Genomic DNA, 11889 nt, shown 5'->3' on the forward strand with positions numbered 1-11889 from the left:
ACAGGAGCATGGACCATGATAGCAGATAAGCCAAGATCAAACCGATGACTCACTACTTGGAATATATATGACTTTGAACTTACTTTTCATAATTGTAAAATAGCAGTAATCTTTGTGGGTGAACTATTTCTCTCACTGCTGTGACAAAATGGCCCCACGAGAGCAACTTGAGGAAGGAGGAGTTTACTTTGGCTCACAGTCTGAAGGTGCTGTCCCTCACGGTGAGGAGGCCATCACAGCAGGAGCATGAGGGAGTGGGTCATTGTGTTCCCAGTCAGGAAGCAGAGCTCAGGTAACTTTCTGCTTCTTACTCAGTCCAGGACACCAGCCCACATCTAAGTTTGGTCTTCCCCCCTCATGTAACCCAGTCTAGAAACTTCCTCCTAGGCATGCTCAGAGATTTGTCTTCCATGTGATTCCCCCAGAGCTGACAATCATAATCAATCACACAGCAGGTTATCAGTTAGTCAGTGTCAAACTTTTCCTCGATGAAGCAGATGCAGGGCAGACAGTGTTCTAAGCACTGGTCATTTTTGTTGTGAGGACTGGCTGAAAGGGGCTGAAAAATACCATCAGAGTGACTAGTGTTAAGATATTTCTTTCCAGGGCTCAAGAGATGGCTCAGTGGCTAAGAGCACTGGCTTCTCTTCCAAAGGTCATGAGTTCAATTCCCAGCAACAACATGGTGGTTCATAAGCATCTGTAATAGGATCTGGTGCTTTCTTCTGGCATGCATATACATATATATATATTATATATACATATATAATATATATATATATACATGCAGATAGAGTACGCATAAATGTAAAGTAAATATAAATATATAATTATATTTGTTGTGTGCATTCAACTGGCTCAAAGCTGATATGATGGCCTCACACTAATCAAAAAACCTGAGTGCTTTTGTGTTTTGCTTCTGTTCCAATCTTAACACGTAGATCTCACTTCATAATATAAGACAACAAACCCAGCTCCAGGCATCTTACCCACACCCCAGCTCAAAAGGAGGAAAGGGGGAAGCCACCTCACTCCGTTAGGAACGTGTAGGAGTCACTCATGGTGGCTACCAGGTTGCAGAATGAGCCTGAGTGTCTGGCAACAGATGAATGGATAAAGGAAATGTTATACGGATACAATGTTGTAGTGTGTGTTAATAACACATTAAAGATAACCCCAGAGAATTTATCAATGTCACATTATCAATGTCATCAATGGAAATGAAGTCCCTTCCTTCTAGAGAAGTTTGGCCAAAAGAGAGTCCAAATGTGAGCTCACTACTCTTCTCCCTATAGCTCCCATCTGTACGTAGTTTGTGGTCACCGCTTGTCCCTGTCTGTTGCAGGAGTCTGAATCTGTGACCTGTCAGTTGTACCTGTTTCTAACAAGGGTTTTGCTCTGCATCTGTTGAGCAGCACAGAAAATGTGGTGTGGGAAGGGAATCAGGGATACTTTATGGAAGTCTCTAGTAGACTCTTATAAGGTAAGAAGTCCAGAATAGCTAACACCACAGCAAACAGGCATTTTAAAGCTATAGCCACAGGGTTGTTTTGTTTTGTTTTGTTTTGTTTTTTGCAGATTTCTTGTATAAGGTTGTTTTCCACCTCTTGGCTTTGTTAGCAAATGATTAGCACAATATACACAACATGTGTGCATTCATTATTTTGTGTCAGGGCATGAGAGAGTAATACAACTTAAGAGCTATGCATTAACCCAAGCTGTAAAAGTTACAGCGGGGAAGAGAGAGGAAGAATCATACCACCACCATTATCATCATCGTCATCATCAGCGACTGGGGAACAACGACCTGTCTCCATCACATGTTTGGAGTTGAAGATCAGACACTCCATTCCTAGTGCTAAGTAGAGCCCAGAGTCATAATGGACACCACATCGGTATGTTTGGACTTGGTGTGCGTGGCAGGGATGGCGTCTCTGCAATTCAGGGCTCAATGGTCTCCACATAGTTTGCTTTGAAATACCATAAATGCATGATGCAAAAAACACACTAAATAAATGTTTATTCTCATTGTTGTACCCATGTGACCACAAATCTCTTCTTTCCACTCTCTCAGGATAATACCCACGGGCGGCTCTGTATGCTTGTGGGTTTAGCAAGACAAGGGAAATCTTGGGACTTTGGATGCTGCTTCAGCTGAAGGGGCAGGCCCCTCAAACACCCTCACACAGCCACATGTTAGCCCTGGCTTTCTACTGTCACTGAGAAAGTGATGACGTGCAGAAAAAGACTGAGGCTGCTCTCCCAGAGCCTGACCGCAGACGCTCAGTGCGAAAGACACCTTCCCACCCCAGCTGAGCCATACAAATAGAAGCCGTTGACAGTGCACACACAGATAATAGGAAACATATTTTTGGCTGGTGACTTACTTCTGGGTCAGCTCTAGAGGACTAGAGCAGATATTCGCTAGAAACTTCCCAAGCTTCCCACTCTACTTTCTCTTTCCAAACAGGACTGCACTCCCTAGTCTTGCAATTCTATGCAGGACTGACTTAAGACAGTGTTATTATACCCTATGCTCGATAGTTATTTTAGAAGTATATATGTGGCTGAATGAGTGTGAAGATGTGAGGGACCCAGACAAATGCTCACTTCATTCGATGGTGAGCACGCTCCTGAGATCACAGGAGCTAACACAGTTGCAAACAGCACTTCTGTTAAATGCTACAAAATGTACATAACTTGGAATGAACCAAATTAGTAGTTTTCAATTTTATTCAGTTTAATTTAGGGGAGTGGGTTTATTTTGGCTTTTTAGTTTTGCTTTTGGTTCTTGGTTTGTTTTTGGCCTTTTGTTTGTTTGTTTTGTTTTTGTTTTTGTTTTTTTTATTTTGCTTTTGTTTTGAGACAGGATGTGGTGGTGGTTTGAATGTGCTTGGCCCATGGGAAGTGGCACTGCCAAGAGGTGTGGTCTTATTGGAGGAGGTGTGGCCTTGATAGAGGAAGTGTGTCACTGTTGGAGGTGGGCTTTGAGATCTCATATATACTCAAGTTCCACCCAGTGTGGAATCAGAGTCTCCTTCAAGATGTAGAACTCTCACCCACTCCATCACCATGTCTGTCTGGACATTGCCATGTTTCCTGCCATGATGATAATGGACTAAACCTCTGAAACTGTAAGCCAGCCCCAATAAAATGTTTGCCTTTATAAGAGTTGCTTTAGTCATATAGATTTGGCTATCCCGGAACTCACTAGATTGGTCTCAGACTCACAGATATCTTCCTTCCCATGTGCTGGGATTAACAGCACACACCACCTCCTGGCAATCTTCAATTTGATAATATGAAAGTAATACATGCCTCCATAGAAACCATGTTTCAGATTCTGAATTCTGGTCGTTCCCCCAGGCTAGTGACAATGCAATATGATACTTTCTCCCAATGGTGAGCATTGGGTGTGACCAGTTTCCAAGTGGCCATTCCACCATGAGAGTTAACACCTGATCCTCTGTAGTGGAGTGTGCTGCTCAGATGTGTTAGTTGTATTCCGTGCTGCCTTAGTTACTTGTGTTATGGCTATGGAAAATCACCCAACGAGTGCAACTCGAGGAAGGAAGGGTTTGCTTTGACCCACAGTTTGGAGGTACAGCGGGTCATATTAGAGAAAACATGGACACAGGAAGTGATGTAATCATGCTACATCAGTACTCGGGAAGCACACAGCGAGGATGCTGTTGCTCTGCTTGCTTTCTGATTTTTAAAAATTAAATCCATAACCCCAAACCATAGAATTATGCTGCTCCAACTCAGTTAAGCCTTTCTAGAAATGCTCTCATAGGCAAGCCAGGTGCGCCTCCTAGGTGATTCCCACTATGCTGACAATCAAGATGAAAAAAACCTGATATATTTTCCCTTAATTTTTATTGTATGTGTGTGAGTGGGTTGGTTTGTTGTTATTGTTGGTTTTTTTTGTATTTTTTGTTGTTTTCTGGTTTGTATTGTTTTTGTTTTGTTGGTTTATTTTGTTCTGTATGTATGGCATCTATGTCTGAGCCATATAGGTGCAGTGCTCATGGAGGCCAGCAGAGGGCATCAGAGTCCCTCCCCTATGTCTGGAGTTCCAGACAGTTGTGAGCTACCACCAGGGTGCTGAGACTCCTGAGCCAAGTCTCTCCAGCCCCTGGTGTGCACATTTGGCTTTGGATATTTTCACTCCGTGATGTGTTTACCTAAACAAGATGCCATCATTCATCAAAAAGCATCAGATTCTAATCCACACTGTGTCACCGAAGGAATGTCACCTGACATCTAACACAAAACAATATTTACTCCGGAAGCCCAAGCTCACACTGATCCTGAACCAGCATCATGCAATAAGTTTTGTTGTAAAAGAGACAGCCCAGTACTACTCCTGTTGCCTGGATATGAAATGGATGAAGATTTGGAAAGTAAAACCTGTATTGAGCCAACTGGCTACTGGAAGATATAAATGGTTCAATAAAAGTAGTGCAAAGTCCATACTGGAAGGCCACTGGGTAGAGGGTGGATGTTACTTGTGGATCACAGACTTTCTATGATATCGCAGGCATATCGGGGACCCCAGGGCCTGGTTAAAACCCCCATACTTTTTAAAAAGGCTTTCTACTAGTATATTTCAATTTTGCGGCATACGCATAGAGTTGTGTATTGCTGTAGCACTCAAGACCAGTCACCCCTCATCACCTACCAAGTTCTCCCTGACACCACTCTAGTCCTTCCATTCTCCAACTCGAGTGGGCTTTCCATCCCTGGGGCCCTGCGCTTTTAAACTGGATGGCTTATCCCATGGCATTTTCAGTCTGGCATCTTCCATATGGCATTGGGGTGCTAATAACGATATCGCTTTTATTGCCGTCTGTCAACCTGAGATTAAAACCTGCCAGCTTTCTTACTAGAATCCACTGTGACGTGATGACAGAGGGTGGAGACAGGTGCTGACGGATGCTCCCAGATAACTATAAAGTTGGAAACACTAAAAAAGAGAGGGAACATTCGAGGATACTGTGTGAAGGTACTGTGCCCTCCCAAAGACCTTGTGTCAAAGATCTATCCCTCAGTGGCGCTTCGTGTGAGGATTTCCCTAACTGAGAACAGGATCTTCAGGAGAGGTTGTGCTTTGAAGATGAAATGTCCCTCATAGGCTCCTGTGTTTGAGCACTTGATCTCAGTTGGTGGCGCTGTTATGTCAGGGTATGGGACCTTTAGGGAAGGAACCTTGCTGGGGGGACTATGTCACGGGGAGTGGGCCCTGAGACTTTGTAGCCTGTCCCCTCTCCTCCACCCCGCCCCCAGTCTGTCTGCCTGCCTCTCTCTCTCTGTGTCTCTCTGAGTCTTTTTCTTTGTGTGTCCCTTTCTGTCTGTCTCTGTGTCTTTTTCTCTGCCTGTCTTTCTCATCTTCCCATGTGTAGATAAGATGTGATCCATCATGCTTCCTAATTACTGGCCTCATGCTTCTGCTGCTATGGCTTTTCAACCATGGTAAGTTGTCCCCTCTGAATCATAAGCTAAAATAAACCCTTTTTTCCCATAACTTGATTTTTATCAGAGTTTTTGTTGTTGTTTTGTTTTTTTTTATCACAGCCACAGAGAAGTAGCTTAACCAGGAGGTAAATAAAATTACATGAAATCATAAAAGTTTGGCCCTAATCTGATAGGATCAGATGTTCCAAAAGGAAGAGGAAGAGAAGTCAGAGCTAGGCAGCATTCAACAGCTCCTCCCCAACTCAGCCACGCAAAAGATGTGGCAGGAAGGACATCAGCAAAATAGGAAGAAAGCCTACAGCAGGGATGGACCACACTGGCTCATAATAAAGGACATCCAGCCTCCTGCAACATGGATAAGTGACAAATGAGTCTTATTGTCTGTACTGGGAGAGGAATGTGGTGGGACTCAGATGAAGAGATGCATTTGGTCGTTTGGAAACATCTGTTTCCTTCTAGGATGGTGATAAAACTAACTCCATAACCAGTTTATTATGGAGACTAAACCACACAGTAGGTATGAAAATGGCTTAGCCCAGTGATTGGTGCCAGGAAATGCTATGTCTGATGCTTCATAGTGGACAACCTCATAGCCATCCCAGCACACAGTAGGTACTGTTGCTGGTTAGTTTTTGTCAACTTAATACAAACACCTGGGCAAACTGAGGGATTGCCTCCATCAGATTGGCCTGTAGGGAGTTTTCTTGATGAATAGCTCATGAGGGATGGTCCAGACCACGGTGGGTGGTTCCGCCTGCTGGGCAGGTGGTCGGGAGGTATATAAGAAAGCAGACTGAGCCAGTAAGCCAGTAAGCAGAGTTCCTCCATGGTCTTTGCTTCAGTGCCTGTCTTAGATCCCTGCAATGATTTGCTGATAAGCCAAAAAAGTCACTTGGCCTTTGGTAGTGTTTGATCCCAGAAACAGAGACTCAAAGCATAATAGGACCTTATATACACACAGATATTCAGAAAGTACTTGTTTTAGGGAAGTAATAATAACTGAACAGTAGCTGATTAAGCTAAGGAATGTGCCTTGGTTCTGTTAGCATTTAAAGTGCAGTTCTTCACACAGCAGCATGACTCTGACATCCAACGCTGGCTTGCGCTTCCCACAATTTAAACCAAAAAGAGGCTGGAGGAATCATCTCTGTTTCCATAGATGCAGATCTCAGCTGTTCCCACAATAAGATGCTTGCATGTTAACACTGTTCTCGAGTAATCATGGAAAAGCGCTGTGTGTGTGTCTGTGTGGAACATATGGAGTCTCTTTGGTTAGGAAGGCAAGGCGCATTGCTAGGAGCTGAAACTCAGTGCCAGAGCACCAGAGGAGCATGCATGGGGTCCTGGGTTAAATACCCTGGGGGAGGTGCCTGAGGGAGGGGGGGTTAGATGCAGAAGGTTCCCAGGACGGGGCAGTGAGAGTGGGGCTTTCTTGTTTAATTTGCCTGAATTTACAACTTTTTTTCGTAAGATATAATGGGGATTGCCTATAACGCCCGTACTTAGGGGGCTGAAGCAGAAGACCATGAGTTCCAGGCTAGCCTGGACTGAAGCAGAAGACCATGAGTTCCAGGCTAGCCTGGACCATATCAAAGCCTCATTTCAACTAATACAACAAAAAGAAGCAAAAAGAAGACTGATTCTTTTCAAGGCTGTGACAAAGGGACCAACGCAAAGATAAACGAAAAAGAGTCACTGCTTCCTGGACTTTACCGAATCCTTGGGAATAGAAGGAGCAACTGGCTCGCCACACACAGGGATGGGCTAATAAAGGTGGCTAGGTCCAGCTATTCCCAACTTTGCTTTCAATGACACAATCTGGCTGCTGAAAACTGAACGAGCCAGAATGTCTTTTGCCATAAAAAGTAGGCGCATGACTGCTTCTCTCACTTCTCTGGAGAGCTAAATATTAAATTCTTTTGAGCATACCCGTTGAGCCATGGTCCAGAGTTGCTACTACTGTTCCTCAGGGAAAGAGCTGAAGGCAACCAGAACTGTGGGTCAAGAATCCCTAAGAGTGAAGAGTCCATAGCAGGCATTGGAATGAAAGGATCAAAAGAAAGATTGAAAAAATATATGCATATATATCTGGAACACACATATATATGTGTATGTATATATACGTGTGTTTATGTATGTATGTATGTATGTATGTATGTATGTATGTATGTGTATGAATGACTTAAATTATTCTACATGGGGGATGATGCTCTCCAAGAAACCATAGATTGGTAAATACAAAGCCTAGGGCCAGGTGTGAGCTACTGCCCCTAGACTTGTTCATCAGAAGTGTCCCAAAGGCACACAAGATAGTGCCAGCTTTTGCCCTTGTTCCTTGTTATTCACCAGAACTCAAATGGTAAAACCCTATTGCTGAAGACATCACAGCCTGGCTACAAGACATGGAGAAATCAGTCTTGGATTGACCAGTAAGTTTCCCCCTCTTCACCAACTGTCACCGTACCGGAAGGTGTTGTGAAGTCTTTGGGGAGAAGAGGCATCACCAATCATACCCAGTTGGGAACCTTGAAAACCACAAGATAACTTCTGGCTGAACAAGATGCACTAGTGAGGGACTGGAGAGATAGATAGCTCCGTGGTTAAGAGGTCTGTTAACTGCTCTGTTCTTCCGGAGGGCCTGAGTTCAATTCCCAGCAACTACATGGTGTCTCATACTGTACTGGAATCTGATGCCCTCTTCTACATTCAGGTGTACATGCAGATAGAGCCACTCACATACATGAAATGAATAAATAAAATCTAAATTTAGAAATAGGTGCGTGCAGACGCAATAGCGGATACAGCAGTGGCGTGGACGTTATAGGAAATAAACAACCACTCTTCAACAGGATTTAAGGGCCAATCCAAAGGAGGAACTGCATGCCTGGTGCTGGAAATCTGGACAAGAACCGCATACCAAATCGCTGTCTAAATGTGTATCTCTACCCATAGATGAATACAGCTTTCAGGTTTTATTAGAGAGGCTTCTCTGTACAAAAGAAAGGCTCAGAAAGGATAAAGAACTCCAGAGTCTTGAGTTCAAATACAACCCTCTGTTAGTTTTTCACCATCTCTAATACTCAATGTGCATCTGTGCCCTGCTCAAGACCACTAAGCTATGTGTAATGTGGAGAAGAGCATTCCTTTGGCTACCAGTTTAAGATTTTGATCTAGCAACACAGCTACCAGGGATTTAATTCCCAGTAGGAGTTTCAAGGATGAGAAAGTGAGGTGGATCCTACTGGTCGTTCCAGCACTCTAAAGACAGGAGGGTCCATTGAACTGTAAAGTTAAGGGTTCTTTGGAAAGTCGGTTGAATGGGGTTTGGCTTGGGCACACATGGGAAGGAACTTTTGTGTTAGAGTGGACACAGGTGTGAAAGGCTAAGGCAGACTTGTGAAGGAATATGTCACTGAAGCCGACACAGGAGAGAGCATGTTCTGCTAAAGCAAACACATGACAGGACATGTGATGAAGGATTCTTGGCTAAGGACATGCATGTTTTGGTCTGCCTTACATTGCGTAGTTGAACTGCATTTGTCAGGACTCCACAGAGAGAACCACACCAAAAACCTTCTGGTGATGTACTGCAGTTTCTTGCAGACTCAGGCTGATTGGATGCATGTGCTGAGACAAGAGCCCTGCTGAGGCAAGACCCATGGAGGACACGTGATGTTTGGAGGGTATAAAGAGGACTCCATGGAGTGACTTGAGACAGAGCATGGCTTGCTGGTACAGCTAGCTGTGCAATGCTTGTGGGTCTCACATCTTTATTGATCTTTGCTTCCCTGAGAAAGGCACAGCTGAGAACTTCTCCTGGTGTCCCTCCTGCTGATTCAAGCCAAGGCCGAGACCTGGCTATGTCACTGCTGTTGCTAACCTGACTCTACTAAAGTGTTTTCGAGAGATTACTGCTGCTGCTAACCTGTGAAATGAACAGCCCATTTCCAGACAACAATGATGGGGGTTGCTCCAAAGAACCTTTCTAAACAGGTTCGCTCCCCCCCCCCACCAAGTTCACTCCCCCATCCTTTCTTTTCTATTATCTGGGCGGGGGAGGGGGCGCTACAAGTCAGGTTAAAGTGTTTAAGAACCACCATTAAAAATGAGGCATTTGAAAAAAAATTAAAGTTACAGTCCAGAATTCAAAACCCAACCGTGGTTATGCAGGAAGACCTTGTCTCCAAAACTGCATTGAAAATGTATGCGAATATTTGTTTTTCAGGAACTTTCATAGGACATTCGTCATCACAAGGTACAATGTGGAACCATGTAATGTCCTGCTGTAGGGAGCTATTTAACCCCATGGTCAGTCAGTCCATGTGGATAATGTCCAGCCTACAGGCATTCCTCTATGCTAGGTATGGTGTGCAACAATCATCCTGGCACCTAGGAGGAAGAGACAGGAAGCTCATCTTGACTATGTAGCAAATCAGAGGCCAACATGGGCTACATGAGACTATCTCAACACACACACACACACACACACTCCAAGAGAATATTCATAAGCATAAAGGACCTTTCAAATGTAAACGTGTATATGACTCAGAGATGGTCAGCAGAGCTTTAATAAATTATAAATTTATTACATTATTGATCATCTTGTGTATACAAGGAAATATGACTTAATACCAGGATGAAACAGTTAATAAAGCCAACACATCAGACATTGCCCTGTTATTGTGGATCGCTGGAGTCTGACAAGGGTCACTAAGAGTCAATAAGCAAGACCAATGTCATAACACATTGGCTCCACTCTGAACTGCCCCCTCCTTGACATGATAATGACATCCCACGGCTGAGACCCAGCCCATCTTCACCACATGTCTCTTAAAGCGAATGCATTTGCAACTCTTTCATTTACTTTTAATATGTGCTCAGTTAGGCCTTTTTGATCCATTTTGCCCATGGGTTAGTGTGTCAAGATGGTTCAGAAGGTATGGGCACTTGCCCTGCTAGCCTGACAATTCCCAGTTCTGGCCCTGGAACCCTCAAAGGTAAAAGGAGAAAACTGGCTCCTAAACATTGTCCACTGAGCTCCGCATGCATGGTGCAGCACACACACACACACACACACACACACACACACACACCAATTCAATAAAACAAATGCTCACCAGCTTCCAAGTCAGGAAAACCAGGATTCTCCTAAAACACCGTTTTTTATTCTCGGGAATTGCCATGCAGGAGAGTGATAATTAATCCGGAGGATGAATTGGTAGCTTTTCCAAAATTGCTGAAATCTTGGAGATTGTTAGGAACACAAACACCCTTTCTAATGGATCCCTGCTTTTTAAAATAAAACTATCTTCTTACACCAGTACTAGATTTTCAGGAAACTCCCTCCTGCATACTACCAAGGCACCCAGCATTATGGTCTCCTCACAGCATCTTCCAGCATCTTACTCTCAGCATGATGTTGGCCTCGGTTTTCTGGTTGTTTGGGGGCAGCTGGGTGGGGGTGGTTTTCTTCCTGGCTGTAGTATGTGTTACAACCAGCAGAGGGCAGGATTACACAACACACCCAAGCTCCTCTGTTCTGGGTCTAAACAAGGAAATGGATGAGGGTTAGCGACAGGGGCATAGAACAAATTATTGTCAATGCTCTCAGAGATGACAGCACGAGAAATATTTAGAGATGACAGTCACTGTGCCTGGCCCAGTCATTGGACTATTAACCTAGCGATGTCAGCTTCCCACAGCTATAAAATATTATGCAAGTGACCCCCAAACTTAATTTGCCATCTAAAGGTCTATAGTATTCATGGCTTACCCTTATCCCACTGTCCTGAAGCTTTGAACTTACTAAAATGTAACTCAGATGACGTGCCTCCTGGGTTAAAATCGGAGGGCGATTAGCATGGGAGATTATTCACACCTCGGTGGCTCCATTATCTCCTTCCAATCAAAGGTAATAGTCTCTTCCCCAGTGTGAGAGTCAGAGGTTGTGTGGGCTGTGGGAGTCAAGACGATGGGAGGGGCATCTTTTCCAGTGATGCATTAGGCACGTGCAAGGCACAAATGCAGCCCTCCCACCACCTCAATAAAACAAATAATATTAATGCTCATTTTCCAGGCAAGGACACAAAGCCACAGAGTGATGCAGAGTGATGAAATAAATTACCTAGGTGTTAGCATTTCGTCTAGTCTCCTCCCAACAGTTACCTAGCAACAGCCAGGTACCAGCCTGGTTTGCTATAGATTTGGCCTTTCCTTCCCCCTCTCCCTCTCCCCCTCCCTCTCTCCCTTCCTCCCTTCCTCCCTCTCCGCCCTCCTCCCCTTTTCTCTCTCCGCATGTTCCTGGCCTCTTCTTTCTCTCTCCTTTCTCTGTCTCTGTCTCTGTCTCTCTCTGTCCCCTCTCTTTCTCTGCCTCTATTCCCTTTTCAATCCCACTACTCATACCCCAAAATA

At 44.3% G+C, this 11889-nt stretch overlaps 1 long non-coding RNA gene across 1 annotated transcript in view; it reads right to left on the reverse strand.

Annotated features, from left to right (window-relative positions):
- The window catches only part of Gm30107, a 70483-nt gene extending 59590 nt beyond the window's left edge, over nt 1-10893 (reverse strand). Inside the window, exon 1 of the long non-coding RNA XR_879214.1 lies at nt 10596-10893. This is a non-coding gene — a long non-coding RNA (predicted gene, 30107). The remainder of the gene's footprint in view (nt 1-10595) is intronic.
- Nucleotides 10894-11889: the final 996 nt, after the last annotated feature.

Source organism: Mus musculus, chromosome 8 (genome assembly GCF_000001635.26).
Source record: "Mus musculus strain C57BL/6J chromosome 8, GRCm38.p6 C57BL/6J".
NCBI classification, from domain to species: domain Eukaryota; kingdom Metazoa; phylum Chordata; class Mammalia; order Rodentia; family Muridae; genus Mus; species Mus musculus.